This window comes from Phoenix dactylifera, chromosome 3, assembly GCF_051530095.1.
Source record: "Phoenix dactylifera cultivar Ajwa chromosome 3, Ajwa_hap1_PhDact_Kaust_v1.1, whole genome shotgun sequence".
NCBI lineage: Eukaryota > Viridiplantae > Streptophyta > Magnoliopsida > Arecales > Arecaceae > Phoenix > Phoenix dactylifera.
In genome coordinates, this window is record NC_143192.1 from 28220825 (window position 1) to 28241112 (window position 20288).

General features: G+C 37.3%; 1 pseudogene; it reads right to left on the minus strand.

Annotated features, from left to right (window-relative positions):
• Positions 1-396: 396 nt before the first annotated feature.
• Positions 397-494, minus strand: LOC120108196 (small nucleolar RNA R71; annotated as a pseudogene).
• Positions 495-20288: the final 19794 nt, after the last annotated feature.

The following is a 20288-nucleotide window of genomic DNA, read 5'->3' on the forward strand; positions in this document are numbered from 1 at the left end:
AGTCACCATGGTGATGAAGGTAGACCCCCAGTTATGACACTTCGACAATACTTACACCCCACTAGGACTAGTCAACCTTCATGCATGATTATTCCTAAAAATGTAGGACACTTTGAAATCAAACCAGGAGTAATTCAATTACTGCCAAAGTATCATGGAATGGAATCCGAGAACCCTTATCTTCACCTTAAGGATTTTGAGGAAATTAGCATCACATTTAGAGTGCCAAATGTATCGGAAGATGTCCTTAAATTGACCTTGTTTCCTTTTTCCTTAAAGGATAAAGCCAAAACATGGCTGAACTCCTTGAGACCTAGATCGCTAGGAACATGGCATGATATGCAAAGAGAATTCTTGAAAAAATTCTTTCCCGCACAAAGGACTAACTTTTTGAAAAGGCACATTAGTAACTTCCAACAAAAAGACCATGAAACATTTTATGAATGCTGGGAGAGATTTAAAGATTTGCTTCTCTCTTGTCCTCATCATGGGTTTGAAACATGGAGAACCATTAGTTTCTTTTACGAAGGGTTGTCTCCACAGTTGAAACAATTTATAGAGACTATGTGCAATGGTCTATTTTTGGAAAAGCAACCCGATGAGGCATGGGACTATTTAGACTCTCTCGCAGAGACTGCACAATTATGGGATACAGGGGATAGAGTGAATAAACCTTTGCCTAAGCCTACTAGCATTGGACACGGGGGCCTTTACAACCTTAGAACTCAGGATGATATTCAGGCTAAAATGGCAGCCCTCACTAGGAAGGTAGAGGAAATTGAACTTAGAAGGATTGAACCCGTCAAGACCGTAGAACATAACAGCGAGTGTTGTAGGATTTGCGAGATGCCTGGCCATCTCATCACTGATTGCCCCACAATACCCGCATTCAAGGAAGTCTTGCACGATCAGGCCAATGTTATGAATACCTATCAAAAATCTTTCAATAATCCTTTTTCGGGTACTTACAACCCTGGATGGAAGAACCATCCAAATTTCAGGTGGAGGAATGACCAACCTCAACTAGTATATAACCCAACTCCTCCACCTCCGCACCCTCATTATGCACATGCACCCCCTCAAAAATCCAGTCTCGAAGAAACTTTGCAATCTTTCATGCAAGGTCAAGCTAAAATCAATGATGAATTAAGAAATCAACTGACAACGCTGACCACTGCTTTAAGTGCTCAAGAGAAAGGTAAGCTACCAGCTCAACCACAACCTAATCCTCAAGTCTACGGCGGTAGCAATGCATCATCTTCAACTTCGCATAAAGAACAAGCAAAGAGTATAATAACTTTGCAAAGTGGAAAGATTATTGACCGACCAGTCCTAGAACAAACACAAGTCATACCTGATTCTGACCCTCCCAAGACAAAAGAAAAGGATAATGAAGAAACTGAAGCACCAACATCTACTGAAAAAATTGAATGTCCTTTTCCTGCACCATTTCCACAAAGATTAAAGCCCTTGCAAAAGCTTGAACCAAACTCTGAAATTCTTGAGCTTTTTAAGCAAGTAAAAATCAATGTACCTCTTCTTGATGCAACCAAACAAGTGCCTTCCTATGCAAAATTTTTAAAAGATTTGTGCACTGTCAAGCATCGTTTAAATGTCAAGAAGAAGGCATTTCTGGCTGAAAATGTGAGTGCAATTTTACAGCATAACATTCTTCCTAAATATAAGGATCCCAACTATCTCGTGCATCATTGGCAATTTTAGGATTGAGCGAGCATTGCTAGATTTAGGAGCGAGTGTGAACTTGTTGCCATATACGGTATATGAGCAACTCGGTTTGGGTGAGTTGAAGCCAACAACTATGACCTTACAATTAGCTGATAGGTCAGTGAAGGTTCCTAGAGGGATTATCGAAGATGTGTTGGTCCAAGTAGACAAGTTCTATTTTCCTGTTGACTTTATCGTACTGGACACACATCCGGCTTCCAATTCACCATCTCAGATTCCGGTCATCTTAGGACGTCCATTCCTTGCAACTTCTAATGCATTGATCAATTGTAGGAATGGTGTCATGAAGCTTTCTTTTGGCAATATGACCTTGGAACTGAACGTCTTTAGTATAGATAAACAACCCAGTGATCATGAAGAAAGTAAAGAAGTTGAATGGGTTGAAACCATTGCGGAAGAATATCTGTTAAAAGAAACATTTACTGAATCGGCCGACAATGGTTTGATAGATTGGTGTTCTGAAGGTACTGCTGATGATGTGGTCCTACCTGTTTTAGATAATTCGGATGTCATGATGGTCAATGGGTGGAGACCAAGAATAGAGGAATTTGAACAGTTGCCACTTCGAAAAGCAAAGATAGTACCATCCCATGAACAAACACCTAAGCTCGAGTTGAAACCTTTACCGAAGGAACTCAAGTATGCCTTTCTTGGACCCGAGGACACATTTCCTATAATCATCTCATCTGATCTGGATCATGCCCAAGAAAGAAAATTACTTGGTATTCTAAAGAATCATAAGGAAGCTTTAGGATGGTCTATTGCCGACTTGAAGGGGATTAGCCCTTTAATTTGCACGCACCGGATATATTTGGAGGACAACGCTAAAACCACAAGGCAAATGCAACGCAGGTTGAATCCTACGATGAGAGATGTGGTTAAAGCAGAAGTCCTCCAGTTGCTTGACGTGGGTATTATTTACCCAATTTCCGATAGCAAGTGGGTGAGTCCTACTCAAGTCGTGCCCAAGAAAGCGGGTCTGACGGTAGTCAAAAATGAGCAGGGTGAACTAGTCCCAACTCGTGTTCCGACGAGTTGGCGCATGTGTGTTGACTACCGAAAATTGAATTTGGTCACTAGGAAGGATCACTTTCCCCTACCCTTCCTAGACCAAGTTTTGGAAAGAGTTGCAGGACACAAATTCTATTGTTTTCTCGATGGCTATTCCGGGTACTACCAAATCAAAATTTTACCTGAGGATCAAGAGAAGACTACCTTCACTTGTCCTTTTGGCACATTTGCTTTCCGTCGGATGCCATTCGGGTTGTGTAATGCACCTGCAACATTCCAAAGGTGTATGCTCAGCATTTTTGAAGAAATGAACGAAAAATTTTTAGAAGTGTTTATGGATGATTTCTCTATTTTTGGCGATTCTTTTGATGATTATTTATTACATTTACAAGCAGTCTTAGCTCGATGCATGGAAAGGAATCTAATACTAAATTGGGAGAAATGCCACTTTATGGTGCCAAAGGGAATTGTCCTAGGACATATTGTTTCATCGAAGGGCATGGAAGTTGATAGAGCCAAGATTGACTTAATCGCCAAGCTACCTGCACCCAAAACGGTTAGAGATGTTAGATCATTTTTGGGTCACGCAGGATTTTATAGGAGGTTCATCAAGGACTTTAGTGTCATAGCCCGACCATTATGTAACCTCCTATCCCTTGATACACCGTTCAATTGGACTGAAACATGCCAAGAGGCATTCGAAAAATTGAAGGCTATGCTTAGAACTGCACCCATCGTGTGACCACCGATTGGTCATTATCTTTTGAGATCATGTGCGATACTAGTGACTATGCGATAGGAGCTGTCCTAGGACAATGCAAGGATAATAAGCCATATGTCATCTACTATGCAAGCAAAACCTTAAATGATGCTCAAATGAATTATACCACCACCGAGAAGGAATTGCTTGCAGTAGTATTTGCATTAGACAAATTTCGCTCTTATATCCTTGGTGCTCCTATTGTTATCTTTACAGATTATGCAGCGCTAAAATATTTATTGAATAAGAAAGATGCCAAACCACGCTTAATATGATGGATACTTCTACTCCAAGAATTTGACATCACTATCAAAGATAAAAAAAGAGTAGAGAATGTGGTTGCTGACCATTTATCACGGCTAGTTGTTCATGATTTGGTGCCACAGTTGCCCATCAAGGACTCGTTCCCTGAAGAGCAATTATTTACACTTTCTACTATGCCATGGTATGCTGATATTGTAAACTTTCTTGTCACGAACCGGATGCCGGAGCATTGGGGATCGAATGATAAGAATAATTTCTTGCGTGAAGTAAGAAGTTATTATTATGATGCCCCCTATTTGTTCAAGTATTGCAATGATCAAATCTTTAGAAGATGCATTCCGGATCATGAGATACAAAGTGTACTCTCTTTTTGTCATGCCAATGCTTGCGGAGGACACTTTGCATCTAAGAAAACGGCAGCTAAGGTGTTACAATGTGGTTTTTATTGGCCTACACTATTTAAAGATGCCCACGAGTTCTGTAGGACATGTGACCCATGTCAACGTGTTGGAAGTCTAACTCATAGGCAAATGATGCCTCTTCAGCCCATTACTGCTATTGAAATTTTTGACATGTGGGGCATTGATTTCATGGGCCCATTCCCACCGTCTTTTGGATATGAGTACATTTTGGTGGGTGTTGAGTATGTGTCCAAATGGGTGGAAGCTGTATCTTGTCGAACAAATGACCACAAACCAGTTTTAAAATTTCTTAAAGAAAACATATTTTCTAGGTTTGGGATGCCCAAGGTTATAATTAGTGATGGGGGAAAACATTTCTGTAATAAACCTTTCAAAATTCTGTTACGAAAGTACGGTATCACTCATAGAATTGCAACTCCTTATCACCCGCAGACTAGTGGCCAAGTAGAGTTAGCCAATCGGGAGATTAAACGAATTTTAGAGAAAACGGTGAATCCATCACGCAAAGACTGGTCTTTAAAACTTTTTGACGCATTGTGGGCTTACCGTACTGCTTATAAAACTATTCTTGGTATGTCCCCGTATCGGCTAGTCTATGGAAAAGCATGTCATCTACCTATTGAAATAGAGCATAAATCGTATTGGGCCATTAGAAAATTAAACTTTGAACTGTCAGATGCTGGTTTAGCCAGAAAAATACAACTAAGTGAGTTGAATGAAATTCGACGGGATGCGTATGACAATGCTAGACTTTATAAAGAACGAATGAAAATTAGGCATGATAAATTAATTCTAAGAAAATCTTTTGAACCTGCACAAAAAGTTCTTTGTTATGACTTCCGCTTACATCTGTTTCCTGGAAAGTTACGATCAAGATGGACAGGTCCTTTCATTGTAAAAACTGTTTTTCCACGCGGGGCAGTTGAAATTGAAAATCCACAAGATGGCACAATTTTTAAGGTAAATGGACAAAGATTAAAACCTTTTCTTGAGAATTTTGCAGATGAAGAGGACTCCTTGCCCTTGGAGGAGCTTCTTATGACTGAGCATGACGGCCAAGCTATGTGTATATTAGTTAGAATTAAATTTTTTTCTTTTATTTCTAGTTTTCTTCTTATTTTGTAGGTTTTCTTTTCTGGAAATCAACAGCTCAAGGTATTCTTCTTCTCTCTATTATTTTCTCTATTGTCTCTCATATATAGTTTTTTTGAATTTTTTTTTACATTGAGGACAATGCAATGTTTAAGTTGGGGGGAGGAAAATATTTTGATAAAAAAAAAACTTGTTTTTGCATTATTCCATTACTCTCTTTTCTGAGCAAATGCACGTGTATTTTCATATTAAGCTTGTGCAACTATTAAGGCAAGGAACACATGCATACTATGATTAATCAGAGACCTATTATTAGATCCCCACACGTGTACTTAATGATAATAGGATGGCCTCAGGAGTTCATATTTGTTAACTGCATTTTTGTTAGCCTTATCCATAAAAGAAGTATGAGTATCCTTTTTCGTACCATAAGGTTCAGGATTTGGTTTTCACATAAAGATAGAGGTTGAATATCCCGACTAGATTACTTAGGTGCCTTATGTTGCCCAAGGTGACAAGCCAAGAGGGGGGGGGGGGTGAATTGGTTTCTTTTAATTTTAACTATCTTACTTGTGTTAAATGATGAGTTAGTAAACTTAAACAAATCACAATACAAACAACAAGAAGTATAGTGGTTCGGTGCTCTCCTTAGCACCTACGTCCACTCCCCAAGCGACCCCTTGAGAATTCACTATAATCCCGCGGATTACAGTTGGATTGTTTTCCGAGCTCACAATCCAAAAACCTTTACACCTTGGTTTTTCGGGTTCACCAAAAACCTATGTTGGTTTTACGGGCTCACCAACGAACCTATGTTGGTTTTACGGGCTCACCAACGAACCTTTACAATTGGTTTTTCGGGTTCACCAATCAACCTATTCCGTTGGTTTTGCGGGCTAACCAACCAACCTTTACAAGTAGTTTAACAAATAAAGGAAGAAGATTTAAACTCCTAAATGAGCAAATGAAACAATATAAACTACAAAGAAGAGTTTAGAAAGTATTTATCGCTTGTAGTGACTTCTCTCTTCTTTGTCAAGGATGCTTCACTCTTCAAGGGAGGATGGAGCTCTAGATGACTCTTTGAATCTGCTCAACCCCTTTCTTTGATTCTTGAATGAAGCACTTGGATGAAGAAGATTAGGGCACTTTCTCTTTCTTGTGTACTCTTTGATATTCTTTGGAAAGGTTGTTTTATCTGATGAATAGTGCCACTTTAAATAGCTTCCTACATCCATTGGACAAGCTCCAATGGTTAGAATTCAAAAACTAGCCGTTACTCACTTTTGGAAGGACAAAAAGTACATCTGCAGAACTAGCCGTTATGCTTCAGCCCGTGTTTGGGTCGGCTCAACCTGTCCTTGGGTCGACCCAACTTCACTTGGGTCGACTCAAACATTCCTTGGGTCGACCCTCTCAGAATCCACAGAAACTTGAAATTCAGCCTTCCTTCACTTGGGTCGACCCAACCTTTCTTTGGGTCGACTCAAAGTTCACTTGGGTCGACTCAACTTTTTCTTGGGTCGACCCTAACAGGGTTTCCAGAGAACCTTTTCTATCTTCTTTTCTGTCTTGCCTTTGGGTCGACCCTCTCAGGGTTTGGGTCGACTCAAGCTTGGGTCGACTCAACTACTTCTTGGGTCGACCCTCTCAGTAAATCCAGAGAACCATTTTTCTGTCTTGTTTTGAGGATCTTGATCCTTGGGTCGACTCATGCTTTCCTTGGGTCGACCCAACTCACTGTTCATCTTTGCCATTTTTGCAGAAGTGTGCCAAATGTTTTCTTGATGTGCCGGGGTTGACCCAATCATCCTTTGGGTCGACTCAATTACTTTTTTGCTGCATCTCAAGGTTAGATTCATTCAAATGAACAATGAAATGTATCTATATCAATTAATACAAAATATACTGAGAGTAATAAACTTATAAATGAAGTATCGATTTAACTTATAACATACTCTAGATAATTGCTTGTTAATCATCAAAATAACACTATCATCCTCAATCTCCCCCTTTTTGATGATTACAAAATAAAGAGTATGAGCCTATTGATACTTGTCTTTAAAATCAGTTTTTGAAATGGCTTAACTTGCTGAATTTTAACTTTTCATATATAAGAGTGAAGTCTCCCCCTATATCATTCAAATGTTGCCAATTTGACTTTTTGAATTACTCCCCCTTTCATTTATAATTCATTAAAGATGAAACTCCAAAAATTTGAGATAAAACATGAGTTTCAGGTTATGTATCGAGGTGTGAAAGGTGCGTGCCAAATTCTGAAATTATATGTGCCAAATTCTGAAATTTGATATAAATTTTTGACTTGATCATTTTCATTGTTGCAAATTGCTCCCCCTTGGATGTATATGCTTTCCTATATGATTTTCAATTTGTTTTACAAATTATTTCTCTTTTTTTCTTTACTTCTCCTCTTATTACTCTATCTTTACTTCTCCCCTATTACTCTTTCTTTACTTCTCCCCCTTTTTGTTACTCTATTTACTCTATCTTTACTTCTCCCCTATTACTCTTTCTTTACTTCTCCCCCTTTTTGTTATCATCAAATAGGTACATGGGAAAAGACACAATAAATAACAAACATTCAAACTTCATTGATCAAAATAGGAACATTTTAGTACAATCATGCCATAAACAAAAGCAAATACAATGTTCCTCAATCAAGGTTCAAAATACATGATCAACACAAAATACATATGAGAACTAGATACATATCCTAGGCTCTAAACAAGATCGTGAGACTCTCCCGGATCGCTTGGCTATAGCTCTCTTGGGTCCCATTTCTCCAAGATATTGAAGTAATCTACTGTTTGGAGATGATTGGAGAAGATTTGAGAGTGGGAAATAGGATTTTCGGAAGAGGACAAAGGGTAAACAGTGCCCTAGATAGCTCACGGGTCCCCCTTTTAACAGTGGGGTCCCGACGTTGGGTCGACTCAAGAATTTTCTTGGGTCGACTCAACGTTGGGTCGACCCTATTCTGGGTTGGGTCGACCCAAGTTCAGAAATTTTTTCTTTCTCTTCCTTTTCGCTTCTAAAAATTTTCCTTGCTTCCAATCCTTACAAATTCTTTCTGGGACAATGATACATGAGTAAGGAATCTATAGATTATAAGTTTGACTCATGTTTCATAGGTTTTTAGAAATGGGAGGAATGTATCATGAGACTGCTTGCTCCCTTTTATATCTCTTCAATAAAAAGGATCACATATGCCTAATTCCCTCCTTAGCGTGCAGAATCTATCTTCACTCAAGGGTTTTGTGAATATGTCGGCTAATTGTTTTTCAGTGCATATATGCTCAATACATATGTTTCCATTTTGCACACGATCCCTAATAAAATGATATCTTATTTCTATGTGTTTGGCTTTAGGAATGAGATATTAAGGATGTAAGCCAGAAGTGATCTCTAAATGTAGATTCCAAAGATAGTTTTGAAATCAAGTGTAGATGGAATCTTTTTCAAGTTATTTCAAGGAGTATCAAGAATAATATTCAAAGAAAGCACGAATGAAAATCCAATACCCTTTTTTTTTTAATATATTAAGTATATAGCAACATAAGAGCAATCTAATTAATTTTTAGAGTATAGTATAAGAGCAGATAAAGATCAAAACTTATATACTCGAAAAACATAAGATTATGTTGAATCCTTAATTCTTAATGACTTCAAAGTTCTTTCATGATATAAAAGTATTGGAGCATAGATACCAAAATATGAATTTATGCAATGTAGGATACATAAAATTCAGGGCTTTGAAAGTTCTTTTAAAGCTCTCTTAAAGACTTTCTTTTACTCCTTTAAAGATCATAGAATCAAAATTAATTAAAATGAATTGGCTCAGGATTGAAACACTAAAGTGCAAGCCAATAAGAACTCATAAGTAGATTCCAAGATAAATTTTCGAAACTAAGACAGATGGAATCCTTTTCAATTAAATTTTCAGAAATAAATGATTTACCGATGAATACAGATGGAAATCCAACTTTCAAAAGATATTCAATGAAGCACAAAGTTTAATACCACTTTACATTTAGTATTCTTTGTCTCATCTTTAGATGCGAATTTATACGATTAAGTTCTATATGATCTCTCACTCTGAAATTTTCTTTCTCCCCCTTAATTAATCATTCCATTTGAGAGTTTAGATTTTGAAGATAATTTTCAATAAAGAGATTGAGTATTTAAAGCTTCCCCTCAAAAGATGCATTTTCTTTCAAATCTTTTTTTTTTTTTTTGTTCTTCTATAATATCAAGAATGTAGAGTGATCTAGAATTTTTCAAAATTTATAGCAATCACTCTTTTTAATCTTTCAAGAATAAATTATATTTCTTCTTATTTTTTTTTGAATATGTATGGAGATATTAATCAGAAAATAATTTTTTTGAAGCTCAAATTTCTTTCAAAAGTAATTACATTTTCTTTCCTATAAGAATTATTGAAGTGAGTTGAAATATTCTAAGCTTTAGGATCATTAACTCTCTTCTTAAAAATAGCTTTTCTTTTTAATGATAGAAGCATTTAATTATGTAGGAGTGTATATTCAAAATATTAATTTCTTAGTCATAGTTTTTCAGCAATGTATATATGAAGCACCATAAATCTTTTTAATATCAAAATAATATTATATGTTTAGAACCACTTATTTGCAATCAAGATCATTGAAAAACACATCATTTAGACCAATTTCAGTACACTTATAAGATAAAAAAAGATATGTTTCAGATGCGTATCGGAGCAAACAACCAAGGTATCCAAAGTAATTCTATTTTTCTTAAACCGTAGTTTTCATCTAGAAATCATATTGAGTTATTCCCCAAAATGATGCAATCATTGAAGTATATAATGAAAGTTACAAAAATGCAACGATAGAAGCATTTTTAAATTAAGTTTAAGCTTTTATCCTTAAGGTGTGTTTTTAAGTGATCGAAACTTCATTTGGCTTTTCACAAGCTTTTTATATACTTTCATTTATCTTGTCATTCATTTCCTCATTTTTGAATTTCCTCCTTTAACCACTCAGTGGATATTCTAATCTTCATTTCTTTTGGTTTTACTTTTCTATGCTCTATACTCTATTTGCTCCCTATCCGGTGGAGTTGGAAGGGTTACGAGGTACTACCACTAGCCTCCCTCTTGTGCCGTCCCTAATATGCCCTACACCGAATAGTTGGATCAAATAGTGCCGGGTACTACCACTAGCCTCCCCATTGGCACCATCCCTATGATGAGCAATATAGAAGGGTTAAAATGTTCACTTCAAACTTTTTCTGTAATTAATTACGGATTTTATCTCTTCCAAAAGGAATGTTCATATTAGTCTCACAAATGTGCCAAATATATTATGCTTGTTTTGCTTTTTCTAAAGATTGGAGTATTTGCCTTTACTTAGATTTTACTTCTCTTGAATAATTGTTCATTTTCTTTTCTTTATCTCTCTTTCTTTTGCTCAAGGATCCTGCATTATTAACAAACTTCTTTTCTTTCTTGAAAGAAAGTCATTAGTTGCTTCAAGATACAAAACATTCATACAACATATTTCTTAACTAGATGACTCAACATAAGATATGACAATAATTGAATGTTGAGTCACTTTACTCAAGAGATTGCCTAAATATAAGCAAGCACATGTCACTTGAACTAAAGAGATAGTTTCATTAACCAAGATGGTTCAACAACAAGCATGTGAGGCAATAGGAAGATTCATCAAGGTCAAATCAATTTCTTGTTTTCAGAATCAATTTAGCTTAGATTCTATTTGCTTAAGATAACTATCAATAAGACGTGCTAGCTAAGTTTTAATCAAATTATCTTAAACAGTTGTTTCTATCAAAATTCAGATTGTTACGTAGAATCAAAATGATAAACTATATTCTCAATAAAGGATCTAGTTTTAATAAAAATAGTATGAATTGATATCTCTACAACTAGTATCTTTTCATTGAATATTCTATATGCATTGCTTGAAGAGTAATATCCAAAGAAATATTTGTTTTATCAGATTTGACATTATTTTTATAAGAACATATCAAGCATGACATGTATGACTGAAAAATATAAAAGATATACAATATATCATTTTCTATTTTTCAGAAGATCAAAAGGAGTTTTCTAATAGAAACCATATGTATGACAATGATGATAGCTTTTAACAGAAATCATTTAAGTAGATGACTATCATACAACATTGTCTTTTTCATTTCTTCAAGGATTCTATCAACTCTATTTTATTTATGGTGTTCTTGGTGTAGAAACAATTGTATTCAATATTATTTTCTGTGCACAACTCAATAAGAAATTGGTTTTCAAAACTATGCCATGATACAATTTTATTTTCATAGTTTGCAAACCTTTTTCATTTGAACCCTTTTTGTGAGTTTGTGCCAATGCAGAAAATATTTTAATTTAAGTGCCAAGAACAAAACCAATATTAGCTTTGAGAAATTTTCCACAATTACAAAATCAGAAAGCTTATCTCCTAGGCTCACTATCCTAGAGATCCAAATAAGTTCATATGGAGAATTTTCCAAGACTAAGAGGTGGAAACAATGTTTTCAGATTTCGAAATGATTCTAGTTTGTTTTTCTAGATGACATGCATAGCAAACTTTGACCTTGTAGAAATTAATTTAAGTAAGCCAATGACAAGGTCTTTTGAGATTAAGTACATACTAGTATGAATTGATTTTATATGCCAAAAGTGGTTTCTTTAATCTTGGTATTCATAGTGCATATATTTAAAGTCATACCAAGTATACATTCTCATGTCTATGATCAATAAAAGATAATACCATTGATAAAAACTCTCAATCAAGCATATAGAGAATTCATAGAGTTATTCTTAATAAATTGATTAATCATTTAGCAACTCATCCAGCAGTAAGTAAAGCATACTATAAAATGAAGTGATTTGATTATGTTTTTAAAAATATTACCTATATCACAAAATTGATTAATACCTGCAATTGATGTTTTAATTAGATACTAAGGCAAAGAGAATGATGAGATGCAAGAATTACTAATTTCATTATTCTTTTCATTTCAATTACTTTTCTTAAGTATATTTTAAGTTTCATTCTCTAATATATGTCTAGAGCACCCAATGTCTAAATTAACATCTTTTGTTGGAGCCTTGAGTGCTAGACACACCTATAGAAAATATTCAGATTTTCAACTTAGGAACCCAAGCTCTTTTGGGTCCTTGTAGGTTAGCTATTATTGTTCCTTTTGGAACCCATATTTTCTTAATAGCTATTTTGTCCATAGGCTTGCAGATTTTAGGATTATAAGGAATGTATTTCTGCATACTCTTATTAAATTTAACAAACATCGATTTAATATAAGTAGATGATGGATTTTTAATTTTCTATTTTTGTTCATTAGGTTCATCAGATAAATTAGAATCCGTTTTATGATAGATAGTGGAGGATTTAACACATATGTCATTAAGGAATTTTTGTGTGTACCAAGATTGATATCCTAATCCAGCCTTTTCAAATTCAGCTCTTTGATTATTTATCATTAAGTTCAGTTTTTCAGAGCTGATAGTAAATTTTTCAACTATAGGCTTAAATTTGTTAACTTCTTTAGTTAGCCTTTCATTGTCTTCTGAAAGTAATTTATTATTTTTCTGAGTTATATCATAGCTTTCAGCAAGAGATAGATTTTTCTGATTTAGCTTTTTATTCTTTAAACTAAGCTTCTTATATTCTAAGTATAGATCAGAAAAAGCATCATGAAGTTCATCAAATCTAAAATCAGATTGAGTTTCAACATGTACTTTATCTTGGAATGAGAAATCACTTTGTGTTCCAATACATACCTTATCTTCATGTGCCATAAAGCAAGAATTTTTAATTTCAGTTTGCTGCTCTACTTCTTCGGAGCTAGTTTCAAATTCATTAGAAATGTTAGTGCATTCATATTTAACTTCAAGCATACTCCATATTTTCTTAGCAGTCATGCAAAAAGATATGTTATTAAGTTCACTATCATCCAATGCACAATATAGAATATTCATGGCTTTTGCATTTTGCTGAGCCATTTTCTTATCATGATTAGTATTTGTATGTAGCCCATTGACTATGATACTCCATAAATCGTAGTCATGTGCTTGAATAAAAATGCGCATGCGTGCTTTCCAATGTGTGTAGTTTATACCATTAAATAGTGGAGGTCTATCTGTGGATTGCCCCTCACTCATAGAACATCCCACTTGGGTTGTCATGATCTTTAACTCTTGATTGTGAGATCAATAAGTACTATTGGAGCACCTTGCTCTGATACCACTTGTTGCCCAAGGTGACAAGCCAAGAGGGGGGGGGGGGTGAATTGGTTTCTTTTAATTTTAACTATCTTACTTGTGTTAAATGATGAGTTAGTGAACTTAAACAAATCACAATACAAACAACAAGAAGTATAGTGGTTCGGTGCTCTCCTTAGCACCTACGTCCACTCCCCAAGCGACCCCTTGAGAATTCACTATAATCCCGCGGATTACAGTTGGATTGTTTTCCGGGCTCACAATCCAAAAACCTTTACACCTTGGTTTTTCGGGTTCACCAAAAATCTATGTTGGTTTTACGGGCTCACCAACGAACCTATGTTGGTTTTACGGGCTCACCAACGAACCTTTACAATTGGTTTTCCGGATTCACCAATCAACCTATTCCGTTGGTTTTGCGGGCTAACCAACCAACCTTTACAAGTAGTTTAACAAATAAAGGAAGAAGATTTAAACTCCTAAATGAGCAAATGAAACAATATAAACTACAAAGAAGAGTTTAGAAAGTATTTATCGCTTGTAGTGACTTCTCTCTTCTTTGTCAAGGATGCTTCACTCTTCAAGGGAGGATGGAGCTCTAGATGACTCTTTGAATCTGCTCAACCCCTTTCTTTGATTCTTGAATGAAGCACTTGGATGAAGAAGATTAGGGCACTTTCTCTTTCTTGTGTACTCTTTGATATTCTTTGGAAATGTTGTTTTATCTGATGAATAGTGCCACTTTAAATAGCTTCCTACATCCATTGGACAAGCCCCAATGGTTAGAATTCAAAAACTAGCCGTTACTCACTTTTGAAAGGACAAAAAGTACATCTGCAGAACTAGCCGTTATGCTTCAGCCCGTGTTTGGGTCGGCTCAACCTGTCCTTGGGTCGACCCAACTTTCACTTGGGTCGACTCAAACATTCCTTGGGTCGACCCTCTCAGAATCCACAGAAACTTGAAATTCAGCCTTCCTTCACTTGGGTCGACCCAACCTTTCTTTGGGTCGACTCAAAGTTCACTTGGGTCGACTCAACTTCTTCTTGGGTCGACCCTAACAGGGTTTCCAGAGAACCTTTTCTGTCTTCTTTTCTGTCTTGCCTTTGGGTCGACCCTCTCAGGGTTTGGGTCGACTCAACTATTTCTTGGGTCGACCCTCTCAGTAAATCCAGAGAACCATTTTTCTGTCTTGTTTTGAGGATCTTGATCCTTGGGTCGACTCATGCTTTCCTTGGGTCGACCCAACTCACTGTTCATCTTTGTCATTTTTGCAGAAGTGTGCCAAATATTTTCTTGATGTGCCGGGGTCGACCCAATCATCCTTTGGGTCGACTCAATTACTTCTTTGCTGCATCTCAAGGTTAGATTCATTCAAATGAACAATGAAATGTATCTATATCAATTAATACAAAATATACTGAGAGTAATAAACTTATAAATGAAGTATCGATTTAACTTATAACATACTCTAGATAATTGCTTGTTAATCATCAAAATAACACTATCATCCTCACCTTATGATCCGACCTTGGTTGACCTATAGTCACGATGCAGTCACATATATAATAAAAATATTTATATGGTTCAGTCTACCATCTCTTTTCTTGCATAATTATTATTTAAAAAAATAAAAATAAATAAATAAATAAATACTTATGATGACAAGTCTGGCCTCGTGGCGTAGTCTGGTTCGAGTAATTAAGTCCGAGGGGTGTTTCACCTAATGTCTTGAGCCAACTGGATCGGGGGTCATTGACTGAAAGCTCGCTACCTGGACCTTACTAGAGCCTAATGGGGTTGGATAGCTGTAGTTGTCATGTGTATTGAAAATATATATATATATATATGAAATGAAATAAAAATAAGCATGAATGAGTTGGTTAGGCTGAACCTAGTGACATGTGGTAATGACTGGTTTGACTCCATTGTGTTGGACCTCTGTGTATCCGGGTTGTTTAGTTGAGATTGATAGCTCTTTCTTTACATGCGAACCATTCTTGACAAATTTAGACAACATGTGATATTCTGAAAATTTGATGGATCAGGTTCTAACAAATTGTAGAAAACATTTGTGAACTTGAGTAGTGCACCTAAAATTCAGGCGGTGCCCTGTTGTGGTGGAGGTATTAGTACTCTGAGAAAGTCATGCAATTTGATGCACACTACACTTTTATATTTCCTTGCTTTGACAGTTACCATGCTTGAAAATATATATCAATTAATTACATGTGTATTAGCTTAGGATTTATTTCATATTTTTATTAAAATCTCATGTCATATAATTCATGATGTTTGTGGGTAATATCCCTGAAAACCCTCACGAGACAACACTCGTCCACTAGGGTAACCTAGGGGTTTAACGGCTTGTTGCACGTGCTAAGTGCAATCGTGATTCCTACGAAAGTGAGTGCTTATCTTAATTTTATGCAATTAGTTCTAATAAAATATTAAAGGATCAACCAACACCTTTTGCACTCTCATTTTATTATCTACTCATTAATTGCTAGAGACTAGCAATAAGCTAGTTGGGGGGTGTGATGGAGCACAAAAGTGCGATCTATACATCACTTAAATTAGTATTATTGCTAACAAATAATGATAGAAGTGCTGTATTAATATTATATTTTTGTGGGGTGCAGGTGATTGGAAATCAAAGCTAAAATGCACATTGGGTCCAAAAATATGCATCACTGCAGGTGACCAGCCAACTGCATGGGTCGACCCCAGTTGCACACTAGAAGGAGGTCAAGTTCAGCCGTATACTTCGTCGCAGTTTTGTTCTTCTACAAGCCCAAGCATCTATTCCACGTGTCCGCCCGCATGGAAGAAATAAGCATCCTCTTCTTTTCCCCATTTCAAGGCTTTTGGAGTTCATTCATCCCAGCAGTCACCCCTGCATCATCTGCCGTGTCCACGAAGCATCCGAAGCGTCCGAATCCAGTGATCCACCTTCCAAATCTCATCTTCCCCGAGTCCGCTTCTCCCGTGTGCAATCTTCCTGCTCTCAGCATTGGATCTTCCTAGCATCCCGCAGCCGTCCACCTCTTCTTCCGCTTCTCCCGTGAGTGATCCTCCACGTTCTAACCACATCAGCTCCCAGCGTCCGCGTGCATCCCATGAAGATCGCGATCCAGCTTCCGTCTTCCTCGCAGTCCACGCGTCCTTCCGTGAAGCCTTCCCACATCCAGCTTCTCCCAGTTCACAGCACATCCCGCGAGCCTCTTCCGCGTCTCAGTCCCCAGCAAAGATCCAACTTCATCCACGCGTTTACAGCACGTATCAGCTGCGATCCAGCCATCCATGATCAACCTCCCAGCTCTCGGAATCCACGATCAAATCTCCTCCTGTGTCCCGACTTCATCCAGTGATCACATTCAAGATTCCAGCATCCCACGATCTTCAGCCTTCCCTAGATTCCGCAAGCATCCGTTCTCCACGCGTCTTCCGGATTCGTTCCCAAATCTTCTCCGCGTCCGTGAGCCAACGTCCGCAACCTCCCACGAAGCATTCTCCCATGATTCCGCGTCTGGATATCTCGCAACTGGATCAGGGACTCATCGCAGCTTATAGGAGGGCTCCCTCGGCTGAAAGAAGGAGCATCCCTCATTCGGAAGAAACAGAGGAGCCTCAGCCGTATTCAAAGAAAAAAAAAAAGAAAGGGAACAGGGGAGCCCCTGTTTTCGAAAAGGAAAAAGAAAAAAAAATGAGAAAAGAGGGACTAATGTTTGAAATGAGTGGCTAATTTCTTAGGGAGGGAGATGGAGGAACCTTTGATGTATTGCTCTTTGAAGTAAACTCTAAACTTTTGTCTTGAATGAATTATATTTACTGATATGTTTTTGATCCATGCATAGTTATTTCGTAGATAGCTCTTTAATGGATTATGATTATTGATATATGGATTGCTTTAGTATTTGATTCGTCGTAGACGTAGAAAGCACGATGAATGCTTAGAAATTGAGTTCATATGTTCATGAAACATATACCATGATTAGATCTATCCTACCATTCATTTTTAATCAAGAACCATAGAGTTTATTTCTTGGGTGCAATATCATCAAGGGGGATTCCAGATCCCTACCATCTTTATTTTATTGAACTTTGTTTATTGCTATATTGTTCTCTGATTTTAATTTCTGAAAATCAAAACATAATTTTAATCCACAAATTTATTGAATTAATTAATCTAAAATTATATTAAATAATCTCATATACATTTCGTTCCCTGAGGATTCGACCTCGGACTCCCGAGAATTTACTACTTGTGCGATTCTCCTGCACTTGGGAGAACAATTTTATTTTTGCATCAAAGGACACCGAGGAAATGTTCCTCATGGGAGATAGGAAACATATACAGGATCCCAATACCTACAATGAGGCGATATCTGATATCGATTCCAAGAAATGGCTGGAAGCCATGAAGTCAGAGATAGACTCCATGTATTCCAACCAAGTCTGGACTTTAGTAGATCCACCAGAAGGTATAGTACCTATTGGATGCAAATGGATCTACAAAAGGAAAATAGGTTCGGATGGAAAGGTAGAGACCTATAAGGCAAGGCTAGTGGCGAAAGGGTATAGTCAGCGCGAAGGCATTGACTATCAGGAGACCTTTTCACCAGTAGCCATGCTGAAATCCATTCGAACATTGCTTGCCATTGCAGCATTTCATCATTATGAAATATGGCAGATGGATGTAAAAACTGCTTTCCTAAATGGATATCTTGATGAAGATATCTATATGGAGCAGCCTTTAGGTTTCACTTCCAGTGATGGAGATCACAAGGTCTGCAAGCTGCAAAGGTCCATCTATGGACTAAAGCAAGCATCTCGGAGTTGGAACACTCGTTTCAATGATGCGATCAAATCGTTTGATTTCATCAAGAATGAAGAGGAACCGTGTGTTTACAAGAAGGTTAGTGGAAGTGCTGTCGTGTTCCTCGTACTGTACGTGGATGACATCCTCTTGATTGGGAATGATGTTTCCATGCTAACCTCGGTCAAGGTTTGGTTGTCAAAAGAGTTCTCCATGAAAGACCTTGGAGAAGCATCCTACATTTTGGGGATTAAGGTCTATAGAGATAGATCTAAGAGGTTGCTTGGCCTATCACAGAAGATGTACATAGAGGAGGTGCTGAAAAGATTCAGCATGGAAAATTCCAAAAGGGGTCTATTACCCCTTAGGCATGGGATTCATCTCTCCAAGAAAATGTGCCCCAACACATCTGAAGAGATTCAACGCATGAGCAGGATCCCTTATGCTTCTGTAATAGGGAGCCTCATGTATGCCATGCTGTGTACACGACCTGATATAGCCCTTGCTGTGAGTGTCACTAGCAGATATTAGTCGAATCCAGGCGAAGAGCACTGGACAGCTGTGAAGAACATTCTTAAGTACTTAAGAAGAACTAAAGATTTGTTCTTGGTCTTTGGAGGAGCATCAGAGTTAAAGGTAGAAGGATACATAGATTCAGACTTCATGACTGATATTGATGATAGAAAGTCTACATCTGGATATGTGTTCTTGTGCAATGGTGGTACAGTAAATTGGAAGAGTTCCAAACAACCGATCGTTGCTGATTCTACCATGGAAGCTGAGTATATCGCCGCCTCTGAAGCTGCAAAGAAAGCCTTCTGGTTCAAGAAATTTATTGCAGAGTTAGATGTAATGCCATCAGATGCCATCACACTCTACTGCGATAATAATGGCGCCATAGCTCTTGCTAAGGAGCCAAGGTCTCATCAGAAGTTCAAGCATATAGAGCGGTGCTTTCACCTCATACGCGATTACCTCGAGAAGAAATATGTCGAGGTACAGAGAGTAGACTCCACGGATAACGTGGCGGACCCGCTCACTAAGCAGTTAAATCAGCAGAAGACTGAAGTCCACCTTGAGAAGATGGGACTTAGATATATGTCTGATTGGCTTTAGTGCAAGTGGGAGATTGTTAGATGTATGCCCTAGAAGCCAATCTGGCGGATACATTATTAATTCTGGGACATAAATTTGTACTTGACTTTATTATTATTGAATAATAAATGGGCATTCTTTTCATTCATATTGTTTATGCGTCTATGAATCGTCTAAGAAATTAATAAGATGACGATACATATTCTCAAGAGTTGAGAATTTGAGCCATGTATCATTGGTGATTAATTTCTAAATGCTCCTGATCAATGGATCATCACGAGGACGATGATCGATCCAATCAGTGCACAGATTGCTTTCCTTATGGATGGACGAGACTCGAGTCCACAGTGTAGGGATACTGAAGTGAGAGTGCAGGTGCTTGTTAGAGAACAAGGGTACTGAGCGTGACCAAGACAAGAAGTCACTTGGATATCTATCCACTCGTCAGTGACTTGCTTGATGTTGCAGTAGTGTGACTGGTCCTTTGACCTGCGGTGCTTCGGCTATTCACAGTGAGATTATTGTAGTTTGACTGCACATATATATGGTCTCTAGTCATATGGGTCCTTGTTGTGTAGATTGGCTGCAGTAGGTTCACTATAGGAGTAGGGTATGCACTTACATGGAATCTATCGACCTTGATAGATGAGGAGTGATCCTATGTGATTTATTAGATTGAGTTCTAAGACCTTGGCCAGGGCAGAATATATAGTGGAAAAGAGTTTTCTACTCTCGAACTCAAGTCGAATAAATCTAGACATATGACAGACGACGGGGTTTGACGAGTTATCCATGACC